We start from the raw sequence: 16,173 nt of genomic DNA on the forward strand, positions 1-16,173 counted from the left end.
AAGGGGTTTCAACAGACCAGAAGCAGAAGGCTGATGATCCTGTTAAGCAAGATGATGCTGTTAAAACCTTAGTCAGATCATGTCCCTTCTTCGCTCAGAAATTTCCAGTCATTTCACAACACTCAGAGTGAATAAAAGCCCAAGTTCTCAGCCTACCCTTTCAATGTCCTACATGGTCTGATTTGGTTTCCCATTCCATCCCCGACCACATCTCCTATTCCTCTCCCCTCGCTTACCCTACTCCAACCACACTGGTCTCCTTGCTGTTCCTCAAGCATGCCAGGCAAAATCCTACCTCAGGACCTTTGCACTTGCTCTTTCTGCCACCTGGAGAAGCTCTTCCTCCAGAAATCACATGGCCCCCTTTTACTTCAGGTTTTATTCAAATGTTATTTTGAGTCCCTCCTTAGCCACCTAATCTAAATATTAATGCCTCACATTTCCTATATCTCAATCCTGTTTACTTTTTCTTTCTTGGTGCTTATTTTCCTCTAATTCACTGTATTTCTTAAATTTTATTTTATTTATTCATTGTCTCCATTAATAGACTGTATCCACCAGAGCCGTGCTGTCTGTTCACTTGCTCCTTTCATATCCTCAGCTTTGGGCACACAGGAAGTGCTCAATTGTTGAATTAATGAATTTCTGAAAGACACAAAGCAAACAGGTTCAGCTTGAAGATAGAGTAAATAGGATACCCAAACAGTAAAGGACTTGGCCACTGGAGAAGTTATGATAAAATTTTCCCAAAAGAGCCCCAGAAAATTCCCGAGCCATTTATCAGAGATTGCCTTAGTACATGCTGTGCCCCTGCCCTGGGTTATTCTCCTCCTTCCTTCCGACACCTACCTTGGCCAGGTTAATGCCATTAGCACTTCGGATCTCAGTTCAAACTTAACTTTCTTGGGGACACAGAACTTACCTCCCATGCCCAGGCTAGGCCAGGTCTCAGATAACTGCCCTTCGTAGCACAGGTCCCAGAACACGGTGGGAACTCAATAAACTTGTGTTCAGCGAATGAAAGAATAAATGAATGCATGAATGAGGATATTGTCAGCTTAGTTAGTGGAAGGGTGGCCTATCCAACAAGATACAGCATTTTTCCCAGGCTATATCTAGGGAGGTTGCTCTCAATAAGAGGGAAAAACCTGTTCTTGGGATTCCTTTCTGGGGAGGAGAGAGAGAAGCCAGGTGGTGCACTTCCAATTGAGATGGCGAAGGATTATGGGAAGATGGTGGAGTAGGAAGCTCCAGAAATCAACCCCTCCACCCCAGCTGCCATGGAACTGGCAGGAACTGTCTGAACCAACTATTCTGAAACTCTGGGGTCTAGTGGAACACTGTGCAGCATCCAGGAAGACTTTGATGAAGAGGCTGGTAAACTGTGATAAATATCAGTGCACCTCACCCTCTGTGCAGCACCTCCCATCCCCCACCCCCCATTCTGTGGCAAGTGGCCCTGGGAACTGCAGCCCAGACTTCCGGTGCCACTCACTGGTACCAGGGTGGACTACAAAGACCTACTCCTCCACAATCCAGGGTGAGGGTGTCTGATCGCTGATCACTGTTCCTTTAGGTCATTGGGGGACTGGACCTGAGGACAACCACTATTCCAATCCCACCCCACCCCCGGCAGAAGCAGCAGCCTTAAAGAGGCAGTACCTTTTACGCTCTCTTTCTCTTCCCATTCCCTGACTGAGTGCAAAAATAGTTTGGAAAAGTCATGAATTAATGACTCCAGGACTCAACTGTAACAATAACAGGAGACAGGAGAACTCAATTTCCAGAGTGATAATGGCATAAGAATCAGAATATCCAGTTCTCAACCAAAAATCACTTAGCACTCAAAGAAACAGAATAGTGTGGCCGATTCACAAGCAAAAAATAATTTGCTGGAAATCATCCCCCACAAAATTCATACATTGGAATTATTTGTCAAAACTTTAAATCAGCTGTTTTTAAATATGTTCAGTGAGCTAAACGAATCCATACACAAAGAACTAAAAGAAATTAAGAAAACATTCTCTGAACAAAACAGAGATAGAATTATAAAAAAGGAAGCAAATAATAAATTTTGGAGCTACAAAGTACAGAAATTGAAATGAAAAATTCATTACACAGATTTAATAGCAGATTTAAACTGGAAGAATTTCTCGTAGATAAGAAATTACCCAGTGTGAGGAGCCCCAAAAAGAAAAATTAATGAAGATAAATGAAAAGAGTCTGAGGGGGCTGTATGACATGATCTAGTGTACCAGTATACACATCATTGTCCAAAAGAGAGAGGAAATGGCATAAAAAGTATTTGAAGAAATAGTGGCTGAAAACTTACCCAAAATGATGAAAAATAGTATAGAAGTCCAGGAAACTCAAAAGGCTCCAAGCAGGATAGACTCTTAAGAGATTTACACCAAGACATATTAGAGTGAACTTCTCAAAATTCAAGAAAAAAGAGATTTCTTTTTTTAAAACATGGGCAGGCACCAGGAATCAAACCCAGGTCTCTGGCATGGCAGGCGAGAACTCTGCCTGCTGAGCCACCGTGGCCCGCCCAGAGAGAAGATTTTGAAAGCAGGAAGACAGAAGTGACTTGTCACAATCAAGGAATCCCCAGTAAGATTAATGGCAGATTTCTCATCAGAAACCATAAAGGGCAGAAGACAATGGTATGGAACATTTAAAGTCCTTTAAGGAAAAAAATAACTCAACTAAGAATTCTCTTTCTGGCAAAATTATCTTTCAAAAATGAAAAAGAAATTAAGGCATTTACAAACAAAAGCTGTAAGAGTTCGTTACTAGCAGACCTGCCCCACAAGAAATGTTAAAGGGAATCCTTCTGGCTGAAATATAGGGAAAACGCTACACTCACCTAGAATCCATAAGAAGAAGAAAAAAGTTCTTGGTTAAGGTAACTACACAGGTAAATATAAAGCCCTGTATTATTATACTTTTTGATTTGTAACTGCTTTCCCTCACCCATATTACTGAAAGGCAAATGTGTAAAATCTATGTTAAAGGGCGTACAATGTATAAAGATGTAATCTGAGACAATAACAATATGAGTGGGGAGGGAAGGAGATATGTAGAAGTAGAGAGTTTATGTAATACTGAAACTCAGTTGGTATTATCAAGCTAAGTTGTTATTTAAGTTATTCATTATAATTACAAAGGTAACTGCTAAGAAAATAAATTTTAAATATGTAGAGAAAAGGAAAGAAGATAGGAATCAAAATGGCACACTACAAAAAAGCAACTAAATACAAAAAAGGACAGTAATGGAGTAATAGAGTAAATGAGGATCAAAAAGAAAGTCGAGACATTCAGAAAACAAATAACTAAATGGCAGAAGTAATTCTTTCCTTCTCAATTACTACCTTAAATGTCAGTGGATTAAACTTCCCTATTCAAAAGCAGAGATTTTAGGTTGGATGAAAAATCATGGTCCATCTATATCCTACAGAAGACTCACTTTAGATACAAAGACACAAAGAGGTTGAAAGTAAAGGGTGCAAAAAGATATTCCATGTAAACAATAATCAAAAGAGAACTGGATTTCCAGAAACCTGCAACCTCCACATGGGTCCCTGTTCAGATACAACCTCCACATGGGTCCCTGTTCAGATAAGCCCTGAAATGCAGAGGGGCCAGCCTCTCCAGAACATCAAGTAGTTCCATCCCCCTATCCCATACTATCGACAGCCCCTTCCAACATGAAACAGTTAAAATGGGCATAGCCCAAATACCCCTAAAGAGTGGGAGAAAAAGCAAAGGTGATGGTGGCATTATACAGAAAAGGTACTTTAACAAATGAGTATGATTGCTGAATCATTATATTGCTATTTCTTTTGGTCTCCAGTGTCTTGAAGCAGATAGAAGAAAAAAAACGAAAAATGGTGGAACTGTAACCCATACAAAACTTTAAACTCTGTTCTATAACTTCTTGTTAAAATGTACTTGGAAACGTATTGCTTTTTTGTATATATGTTATATTTCACAATTAAAAAAAAGTTAAAGAGGAAAAAACCAGAGCTGTAGTGACTATATTATTGTCAGACAAAACAGATTTTAAATAAAAATAAATTACAAGAAAGAAAGAAGGGTATTATATATTGATAAAAATTCATTCCAGCAATACCCCTAAAGAGTGGTAGAAAAATCAAATTTGATGGTAGAGTCATACAAAGAAGGTAGGGTTTAACAAATAAATATGATTATTGAATCATTATATTGTTATTTCTTTTAGTCTCCAGTATCTTAGAGCAGCTAGAAGTAAAAACCTAAAATTGTGGAATTGTAACTATACTAAACTTTGAAATCTATTCTACAACTAATTGTTGTGATGTGCTTTCAAATTTATTGCTTTTTTGTGTATATGTTATTTTTTCACAAAAAAGAAAAACAAGTTAATTGTGATGATAAATGCACAGCTATATGATGATATTTTGAACCATTGGTTGTACACTTTCGATGATTACATTGTATGTGAATATATAATATATATCAATAAAAAATAAAAACGTAAAGGAGACACGAAATAAAAGCTTTTGAAGGAAAGGTATATGTTTTTATATTTGCTAAGACACCAAGCATAAAGTCTTTCTTTTAAAGGATGCTTGACAATGTTGTTGATTAAGTATTAATTAATTAATTTGTTAATTAAGTATTAAAGAAAAAAGACCATAAGTCTTTGACATATGTATCTTGTCTAAATAAAATGATTTACAGAAAGTAAAAAAAAAAAATTCATTCCAGCAAGAAGTCGCAATGATTATAAACATGTATGTACCTCAAATGAGAGCTCCAAAATATATGAATCAAAACTTGACAGAATTGAAGGGAGAAATAGATAATTCAATAACAATGGTCCAAGACTTCAATATGCCACTGTCAATAATTTGCAGAACATCTAAGCAGAAGAAAAATATGGAAATAGAGGACTTGAATAACATTATTAACCCAAAAGGACCTAATAGACATATATAAAACACTCTACCCAACAAGAGCAGAATGCATATTCTTCTTAAGTGCACATGCAACATTTTCCAGGATGGATCGTATGTTAAGCCACAAATCAAATCTCAATAAATTTAAAAATATTGAAACCATACAAACTATCTTCATACACCACAGTGGAATAAAGCTAGAAATCAGTAACAGAAGGAAAGCTGGAAATTTTATAAATATTTAGAAATTAACTCACTATTAAACGACGATGCCAGTTTGAAGGTATTATGTACCCCAGAAAAGGCATGCTTTAATCCTTATCCAATCTTATGGGAGCAACTGTTTCTTTTAATCCTGATTCAATATTGTGAGCTGAAATGTTTTGATTGGATTATCTCCACAGAGATATGATGAGCCCAATTGTGGGTGTGAACTTTTGATTAGATGGAAATGTGACCCCACCCATTCTGGGTGGATCTTGATTAGTTTACTGGAATATTGGAGAGAGTCAGAAATGACAGAGAAGACACAGCAGAGCTGACAGACAGAGATCAGCAACACCGATGATTGGAGATGCTTGGAACCTAGCAGATGTTGCCTTGAGATGTTAAGCAAGCCAGAACCTGTAGCAAGCCAAGGGAAGCCAAGAAATGAAAGTGAGCCCTGGAGAAGCAAAGTGAGGAAACCCTACAGGAACAGAGACTGAAAGCACCAGAGGCCAGGAGCAAGGGACAGGAGATGCCAGTCACATGGCTATCCAGCTGACAGGGTGTTCCTGATCCATCGGCCTTCCTTGAATTAAAGTATCCTTCCATGGATGCCTTATTTTGGACTCTTTCATGGGCTCAGAACTTTTAATAAATTACTGTTTGTAATTTATTAAATTCTCTTTATAAATGTCATTCCAGTTCTGGGGGGGAAAAAATCATTCCAGTTCTGGTATATTACATTCTGGCAGCTTGCAAACCAAGTCATGAGTCAAAGAAGAAATCACAAAGGAAATTAGGAAATATTTTTAGAGGAATGGGAACAGAAACACAACATACCAAAACTTACAGGATGCAGTGAAGGCAGTGCTCAGAGGGAAATTTATAGTTCAAAATGCCTACATTACAAAAGAAGAAGGATCACAAATTAGTAGCTTAACTTCACACCTGAAACTAGAACAAGAACAAACTAAAATTGAAGTTAGTAAAAGGGAAGAAATAGTAAAGACTGGAGCACAAATGAAATACAGAATAGACAAACAATAGAATCAACAAAACCAGAGGTTGGTTTTCTGAAAACATCAATAAAATTGACAAACATTTAGCTAGATGGACAAAGAAAAAGAGAAAGGGAACACAAATAACTAAAATTAAGAATAAAAGTGAGGGCATTACTATGACCTTACAGAAATTAAAAAGGATCATAAGAGGCTCGATGAACAATTATATGCCAATAGATTTTAAAACTGGATGAAATGAACAAATTCCTTAAAACATACACACTGCCTAATCTGACACAAAAAGAAATAGAAAATTTTAACAGATCCATAATAAGGAAAAGCATTAGATCAGTAAACAAAAACCTCTAACAAAGCAAAGCCCAGGACCAGATGGCTTCACTTTTGAATTCTATCAGAAATTTAAAGAAGATTTAACACTCATCTTTCTAAAATTCTTCCAAAAAAGCAGAAGATGAGAGATTGTTTCCTATATCATTTTATAAGACAAAAATTATCCTGACACCAAAGCCAGATAAGGACAGCACAAGAAAAGAAAGGTACAAACAATTATCCCTTATGAATTATAGATAGAAAAACCCTCAACAAGTTACTGGCAAACTGAATCCAACACTGTATTAAAAGAATCATACAACATGCCTGTTTCAGTTTCCTTGGCTGCTCAAGCAAATACCATGCAAAGAGTTGGCTTAAACAATGGTAATTTGATGGTGCCTGGGCTTTTTGTGGGCCAGGATAAAGTCCAAATCAAGGCACCATCAAGGCAGTGCTTTCTTGTAGAAGAGTGCAGTGTTCTGAGGGTGGCTGACAATAGTTGGTCTTGGGCTCCTCAGTCACAAGGCAATGCACATGGCAGTCTCTCCTGGCCTCTCAGTTCTCTTCCAATTTCCATTGAATTTTGGCTTCTTATTTCTCACAGTTTCCTCTCTGTCTAAATTTTTATTGCTTATATAGTACCCCAGTAATAGGATCATGGCCCATTCTGACTGAGGTGGGGCATGCCTTAACTGAAGTAACCTCATCAAAAGCTCCTGCTTACAATGGGGTCACACTTATAGGAATTAATTAAGATTTAAAAACGTGTTTGTTTGTTTGTTTTGGAGGTGCAGGCATATACAGCTCCAAACCACCACAATGCCCAAGTAGGATTTATTCCAGGAATGCAAAGATGGTCCAACATAAGAAAATCAATCAATGTAATACACCACATTAATATAATGAAGGAGGAAAAAAACACATAATCATCTCAAATGATGCAGAAAAGGCAGAAAGGCACTTGACAAAAATCCAGTATCTTTTCCTGATAAAAGCTCTCAGAAAACCAGGAATAGAAGGGAATTTCCTCAACATGGTAAAGGGAATTTATGAAAAACCCACAACAAATGTCATATTCAATGGTGAAAGACTGAATGCTTTCCCCATAAGATCAGGAACAAGATAAAGATATCTGCTGTCACAGCTGTTTTTCAGTATTATACTGTATCAAGGGACACTTTCAAGAAAGTTAAAATACAACATGCAGAATGTAGAAATGTATTTGGAAACCATATATTTGATAAGGGTTGTAATCCAGAATATATAAAGATCTACAACTCAACAACAAAGAGAGAAACAACTCAGGTAAAAATTGGGGTAAGGATTTGAGGAATCATTTATCCAAAGAATATAGTCAAATGAATAGTAAGCAAATGAAAAGATGCTCAACATCATTAGCCATTAGGGAAATGCAAATTAAAGCTATGAGATACAACTTCACACCCAATAAGATGCTTATTTTAAAAACTGAAAATAGCAAGACTTGCTGAGGATGCAAAGAAACAGGAATGCTTACATGTTGTTGGTGGAAAGGTAAAATGGTGCAGCCAATGTGGAAAACAGTTTGGTGGTTCCTAAAAAAGTTAAACACAGAATTACTATTTGACCTGGCAATTCCAGGGTATATACCCCAAAGAACTGAAAGCAGAGACTTGGGCAGATACGTGTAAACCAATGTTCATAGCAGCATTATTCACAGTTGTCAAAAGGTAGCAGCAACCCGAGTGTCCATCAGCACAGATGAATGGATAAGCAGAATGTGGTATATCGATACAATGGAATATTATTCATCCCTAAAAATAAGTAAAGTGCTGGTGCATGCTACAACATGGATGAACCCTGAAGACATCACATTGTGTGAAATAAGCAAAACAGAAAAGGACAGATTGTGTATGATTTCTCTCATACGAAACACTTACAAAAAGGAAATTCATAGAGATGGAAAGCAGAATAGTGGTGTTCAGAGCTGGGGGTAGGGGGAAAATGAGGAGTTACTGCTAAATAAGGGTTTTCATTTGGGGTGATAATGATAGTCTGGAAATAGAAAATGGTGAAAGTTACATAGTGTTTTTAATGTACTTAAGTCAAAGAATAGGTTAAAAATTATTTTAACCTAATGGTTAAAATAATTTTTGTTATATGCATTTTACCACAATTAAAAATGAAATTATTTTAATAAAACAGAGATGGAAAAGAAAAAGAAAGATTTCTCCTCACAGCTGTGAAACCTCTAATATATTTTATGTCCAAAGTAGTTCCTTCTCTACTTCTACATAATAGGGCATTGAAAACAGCTTTAAAAAGGTATAAACTCTATTGTTTAAATACTATATGACCCTGCCTATAAAGCATTTGGACCTGGTGCATTTTGGGGGTGTTGATCTTTGCTTAGTCCTTAGAGGTCACACATTTTTATCAAAATATAAATAGATTCATCTTTTTCCATTATTCCTACTTGGATTTTTTCGTCTATTATTTCTTCTCCTTTTCTTCAAGATATCTGCATGGCTTGCTCCATCCTTTATCCAGGTATCTGCTCAAAGGCCACCTTGTCACAGAAACCTTCTGTTTTAGTTTGCTAATGCTGCCAGAAATGCATTGTATCAGAAATGGATTGGCTTTTACAAAGGGAATTTATTAAGTTGCAAGTTTACAGTTCTAAGGCCATAAAATGTTCAAACTAAGGCATCCGGAGAAAGATACCTTGACTCAAGAAAGTCTGACGGCCTCTGGAACACCCCTGTCATCTGGGAAGGCATGTGGCTGGCTTCCGCTGGCCCTTTGGCTTTTGGTTTCAAACATCTTCCCTGAGGGTTGTTTTTCTTCTGCATTTCCAAATGTTTCTGTCTGTGTCAGTTCTGAAGCTTCTTCCAAAATGCTTTCCTCTCAAAGGACTCCAGTAAGCAACCCACCATGAATGCGTGGAGACACATCTCCATGAAAACCCCATAATCGAAAGGTCCCAACCACAAATGGGTGGGTCACATTTCCATGGAAACAACTTAATCAAATAGATCCCACCCAGCAATATTGAATCCGGATTAAAGAAGTAGTTTTTCTAGGATACACAACAGTTTCAAACTGGCACTTTCCTTGGTCTTCCTGCCAGGACTTTTCCCATCTCTCTCTATTCCTCAATTTGCTTTGTTTTATTTTGCGATCCTCGGTTTATATTCTTCATTTACTTGTTATTCTTTATTGACTTGTCTCTTCCACACGCTCTTCAAGAACATGGACTTGTATTTTTTGTTCACTACCATATTCCCGAAACCTAGGACACTTAAGAAACATTTGTTAAGAGATTCTCTCTGCTCTCTCCTTCTAAAACATCTAATAGATTGATACTGAATCATTGTACAAATTCCTCAATGTCCAGTATTGTCATCCCTAACACTGTGGTCAGTAATCTCGGACTCATCCCCTGTCCCATGCACGTGCACACACACACACTCTGCCCTGCACAGCCAAGACCCCCCAGCCTTCCCTTCAGCTCATGTCTCCCTGGGTCTGAGCCAAGCCTGCCTCCAGCCAGGGAGCATTTAGAGAGCCCCATTCAGTGGGTCAGTGTTCTGGGCACAAAGTTAGCACCTGCAGCCATCAAGCCCTGCGATCTCCTGCAGTAACTGACCTCTCCTACCCCTTCCCAGGTAGGAAGCATAAATTCTCTGTCCCGCAACTGAGCCTCGAGGGTTGCTGGCTAGAAATCCCTGCCCTCTGGCTATCTCTTCTGATCAGTGAAGGGCTGGCTAGGAATACTGAGGAGACCCCATTTGTTGTGGGCTCAGGAAATGAATTTGAGGTGGGTGCTAGGAGTGATCTGAGAAAAAGACCATGGAGGTGACAAGAGGCTGTATAAGAAATATCCTGTGGAGGATTCTTTGGGCTACAGTCTTTTCCCACCAAACAGTTACCTTAAGTGTATGTGTAGGCAAGTGGCCAGGCCTGTCCTTATACCAGGGCTCTCAAATGAGGGCACACACACATATAGACAGTTTTGTCCCTGCTCTGGGGAGAGCAGCTGACCCCTCAGGCCCCAAGACATCATCTCTGGGCACATGCAGCTCTGAGGAGCCCAAGGTCCTGGGACCATGGCCGTCCAGGAAGAAACAAAAAGTAGCCTGAGTCTGGAAGTCCACTGCCCCCAAGCCCTCCTGACAATTAGCAAAAGCCTCAGGGTCAAATCAGCCCCAAAGGAATCAGGAACAGAATTGGGGGGGGTGCTCAATACTGGGGGCAAAACCTCCAGCTTGAAATGAAAAGTAAAAGTCTATCCAGCCCCAGTCCCACTAACCACTGCTCTTTTTATCTTCCTCTATGTCACAGCCTTAACTCAAAACACTACGCTTATATCTTTTGTGTCTTTAAAAGAAGCCTGTGACTTCACCTTGAGCACTGTCTAGCCTCTATTTGCCCTTCCAGACCCACTCTGCCCTTCCCAACCCTGCACTGTGTGCATCCAAGGGGTTGAGCTGCATAAACCATTTCCCATTGCCTTTTGGTTTCTGGGTGAGTTTGGCCAGTGGAAGCATGAGTAAGAGCTGGAAGATAGGACAGAAGTGATGCTTTATTTATTCCCCTGGCTTTCTCCCTGCAGAATCACAGTAGCTGGCTGTGTTCTTATACCAAAGACCATAGACGCTATCAGGTGGTCCTCTCCATAGAGCTATCCTTCCAAGCTCTGGTGACCGCCCCTTCCCCTGACCCTTCAAGCCCCATCACTACCTCTCGATGGTTTCCTTAACCCTGCCCACAGCTTTGTAAACCTCCCCTTCACTAAGTTCTCTTTAACTACCCTGTTGGATACGTTTCCTGCTAAGGCTGGACCAATATACTTTATCATTGCTGTTACTTAGTCTCTTCATCACAGTTCACATTCAAGCATATTTCTTATTTGAACTAGTGTTCTCTAAATCTTTCTCAAAGTCATCTTTGCATTTTTTTAATAGTGCCACTGTGGTTTTTTTTTAATTGGATTCTTTTTTTGGTTTAATTTTAAGGATATCCTCAAGTGATTTTCTTTTCAGTAAAGGTGGTTGGGAAATAAACTTTCTGAGACTTTACAGGTCTAAAAATATCTTCAATTTGCCTTTGCACTTAATTGGTAGTTTGGCTAGGTATGAAACTCTAGGTCCAAAATAATGTCAATTCAGAACTTTGGAAGCATTGCTCCAGTGTCATTTGGCATTCAATGTTGCTAATGAGATGTTCGATGCCAACTGGAATTTTACTGCTCTGTAGATTACTTTTTTCTCTTTCTCTCTAGGAAGGTTTTAAGATCTTCTCTTTTTCCTAAATCATCTGAAATTTTATAGTGACTTACCATGGTGTTGGCTTTAATTCATTCATTCTTCTTGGTGTTTGGTCAGCTTATTAAGAAGACTAATGCTTTTCTTCAGCTTTGAAAACTTTTTTCTATTATTTCTTTATTTAATTCCCTCCATTTTCTCTTTTGTCTCTTTTTAGAGCTCTTATTTCATAGCTGATAGAACTCTGATTTGAATCTCTGTGATATAACCATTCCTTGAATTTTTCGTATCTTAGCCATTTTACTCTGATTTCATTGAAATTTTCTTCCTGTCTTTCTACTGTTTCTTTTGCAACATATTTTCAGTTGTTCAGCAGCATCATATAATTTTAAAACTAATTTTTCTTACATAAAACATAGCACACTAAACACACTATTTTACACATTGCTTTTTTCATTTAACGGTATACGTTGGGAATTGTTTTTCTGTAGATTTGCATTCCTTTCTTCAGCTGCACTAACTACCACTACTTACATGTGCCGTGATTTATGTAATTAGTTCCTAATTGATAGAATTTAGATTGCTTCTGATTTTTTACGTATTACAAACAATGCTTCAGCGAAACATCTCATCCATATGTCATATCACATAGATGAAGATATACCATAGGGCAAACAGTAGAAATGGAATTGTTGGGCAAAGAAATTATGACTTCATAATTTTTATATATTTTGCCCCATTATCTACCATAGGAGTTATACACTCCCACCAGCAACATATGAGAGTGCATGTTTCTCCTATAAGCAATTCTTATCTACAGATGCACCATTTTTAAAAATCTCTCTGAAGATAACCATTATCATATATTTTAGATTATCTTTTGTTCCCTGGATTATCGCAATTTTTGTAGGTATCTGTTCTTTTATATGTTTCCCCACTACTTTCTCTATTGAGCTGCTGATTTTTTAAAGATATTTGATAGCCCTGGGTTACAGATTTATATTCACAATTAGAAGGCTTGTTCAACAAATATTGTTGGCTGAAATTAATTTCCTTAGCAATGGTTTTAGTTTCATAGGCTGCTCCACCAAATGTCATGAAATTGGTTGGCTTAAATAACGGGAATTTATAGCTTACAGTTTTGAGGCCAGGAAAATGTCCACATCAAGGGATCATTAAGGTGATGCTTTCTCCCCAAACACCAGCTGCCGGCAGTCCTCGGTTCCTCTGCCATATGGCAAGGCACGTAGTGGTATCTGCTGGTCTTTCCCTTTTGGGTTGCATTGCTTTTAGCTTCTTGCTTCCATGACATTTTCTTTCTGTCTCTCTGTCCCTATATATATATATATATATATATATATATATATATATATGATTTATATAACTAGATTTATGTTATATATATTCATTCCAGTTAAAAGGACTCTGGTAATAGGACTAAGACATCCTGAATGAGGTGGGTCACACCTTAACTGAAGTAGCCTCATCAAAAGGTCTTACTTACAATGGGTTCACATCCACAGGAATGGATTGACTTTAAGTACATACTTTCCTGGGATACATACAGTTTCAAGCCACTGCAGCAATTTCGTAGATCTCTTTTCCCCACAGGCCTCTCTCTGTATAAGTGGGCTAGGGGAAGCCTGTACATGTGTAGGTCAACCAGTAGTCAAACCACTGCAGCTTGCTTCAGACATGCCAATTTCAGGCTGCCCTCCATCCTCCTCAGAGGCTCTCTGACAGTGCCTGGAGGCAGGTCTCTGGCCTTCTCTGCATACTTGTACATTGTGTGCTCTGAGCTGTGGTTTCCTCACTCACCAACATATTCCCATCCAATTTCTGTTCTCCATAAAATGTTCATGGTCTTTATCAGCTCATACTCCTCTCTCCCCTATGTCTTCATTTCCTAGGGCTACTGAAACAACATACCGCAAGCTGGTGGCTTAAAGCAATGCGTCTCACAGTTCTGGAGGCTAAAAGTCCAAAATCAAGGCATTGACCAGGTCATGCTCCCTCTGAAGGCTGGAAGGAAGAATCTATCCCATGCCTCTCTCTTGGCTTCTAGCAGTGGCCAGAAATTTATGCCATTCTCTGCCTCACTTGTCACATGGCATCTCCCCTCTGTGTCTCCACTTCTCTTTCTTATAAGGATGCCCAACATATTAGATTAGGGCCCACTCTCATCCACTTTGGCTTCATCTTAACTAATCACATCTTCAAAGACTCTCCAAATATGGACATACTCAAAGAGCTAGGGGTTTAAACTCAAACATGACATTTTGGTGGTACATGTTTCAATCCATAACATGCTTCTTGGCACTGCTGTAGATATTTTTCCCTTTTGTATTTCTTTAACATGAGTTTAATGGGGTAGTGGGGCCGGGAGGGGGAATATGTGCACATGTCATCCTCTTCAACCACAGGCCCCAGCCCAGTCATGGTCTGAAGCCAGCCTGCCTTTCCAGGCTCAGCCCCTGCCTTTCCCCCAAAATGTTACGTTTTGTCCATCTCAAGATACTTGTGCTTCCCAGCTGCTGTCTCACTTCCATATGCAATTTTCACCTATAACTCAAACATCCCCTTCCCTCCACTAGCCCACAGCCTGTCAGGAAGTTCTCATTACCCTCCCAACATGACAAGAAGTGCCCCACCAGCCAGCTGCCCACCTCCTCAGCATCACCCCCACACTTCCAAGCCTGCTGCTGCAGCTCTGGTTGGAAGGTTCTAACTTATTTTTCATGTATAAGGGGATCCTCTCTAGATGGTGAGTCACTTAAGAGTTGGAGTTGGACCTGATTCCTCTCTGTGGACCCAGCCACGAGCACAAGGCCAAGCCCAGACCACAGATAATTTGGGCAGAAAGTACCAAGCAAAGCTGTTGTGGGGGTCATGTCTGTGACACTGCAGGCCACCCAGCAGTTGCCCTTAAGTCTCATTTGATCCTTCTTGAGCCTTCCTCTTGTTCGGTCAAGAGTGCTGTAGGCCTCCAGGCGTTCCTCTTATTCCAAGGCCACCACCCACCTCCGAATCAGCTATAGCCATCCACCATCCTCAACTTCTCACTGGATGTTAGATTCAAACTAACATCAATTGGTTTAAATTCAAACTTCAACTCAAACCCAATTCAATCCATCTTCGCATAAGGTGAGGCGGGGGAAGGAGTTTATAGGCCCAAGTAAGAAAAAACATTCACAAGCAGGCTTTAGACATGCCTGAATTCAGGGCACCGTCTATATGATGGGGACACTGTCTCTCTCCACCTCTCGTGTTACTTTACTCCATGCAGGCCCTCTTCTCAGCAGCCCCTCCCCCAGTGGTGGCAAAACCGCTGCATCTCCAAACGCTCCCCTTGGGAAGAGAGGCCTTCGTTCAGGATTGGTCCAGCCGTGGCTTTAGGTAGGGCTCTCATTGGCTCTGCTTGAGCCACAGTCTCATCTCTGAACCAATCCCTGGGCCAGGGACATGTGGGCCTCTAATTGCCTGGGAAAGGAGCAGACTCCACTCTAATTGGCTGGGAAACGAGCAGACTCCACTCTAATTGCCTTGGAAACGAACAGAATCCACTCGCTGAGTCTCACAGACCAAGAGTGGGGACGGGTTCCTGATGCTGAGCTGGAGGGTTGTTCTTGTTAGCAGAAAAACAACAGGGCTGGGACACTGGCTGAGAACCCTTTCTTGCCACCCCTGGGTACACAGATGAGCAAGTTTGACTTAGACTTGCCCAAAGTTGCCTTCAGGTCCTTGGCCAAGCCCCGACTAGAACTCGGGTTTCCCAGCTGGCGGAACGAAGAAACAGGAGTCTGTGGGCTGAGGCTTGGCCAAGTGTGACGAGGTTCAGAGCAGTCACGTTTGGCAGGGGCAGCCCACCACCCTGGCCGCAGGCGGGACTTCCTTTCCATTCCTGGTGGGTAGTGGCCGGCAGTCGAGGTCAACCAGATAGTAGGGTCCTGTGGGCAGGACTCAGGGCCCACTGAGGTCTGGGAAGAACCTTGAAGGAGTCAGCTCAAGATGGGATTGGCAGTAAAGGAGTGGGTGGCCCCAGCTCTGAGTGGGGGCTGGTTGGAGCATCCTTCCATCTGCAGATGCCATCAGGCCTGGGGAGGGGCTGAACTGGCAAACAGAGGCAGGCCCCCTGGCCTGCCAGAGCTTCCCCAAGCTCCTCATCGTGGTGGCTCTATTCTTTGCCCAGAATGCCCTCTGCCTTCACATATCCATGCTGGCCTGAAAACTCCTCTCTTAGGTGGGAGCATTCCTCTTTGCTGGATTCCTCCATTTCTTGAGGATTACTCTCTAGTGGCATGGACATGGGACTTGACAGTGTGTAAAGCCCTTTGCTGAATCTCTCTTTCTGCCCACACACCCTGAGAGGTCAGTGTGAGTATCCCGAATTTATAGGTGAAGGAGGTGCTACATAGGAGGTGCTTTGTCCAGCATCACACAGAC

Source organism: Tamandua tetradactyla, chromosome 9 (assembly GCF_023851605.1).
Source record: "Tamandua tetradactyla isolate mTamTet1 chromosome 9, mTamTet1.pri, whole genome shotgun sequence".
NCBI classification, from domain to species: domain Eukaryota; kingdom Metazoa; phylum Chordata; class Mammalia; order Pilosa; family Myrmecophagidae; genus Tamandua; species Tamandua tetradactyla.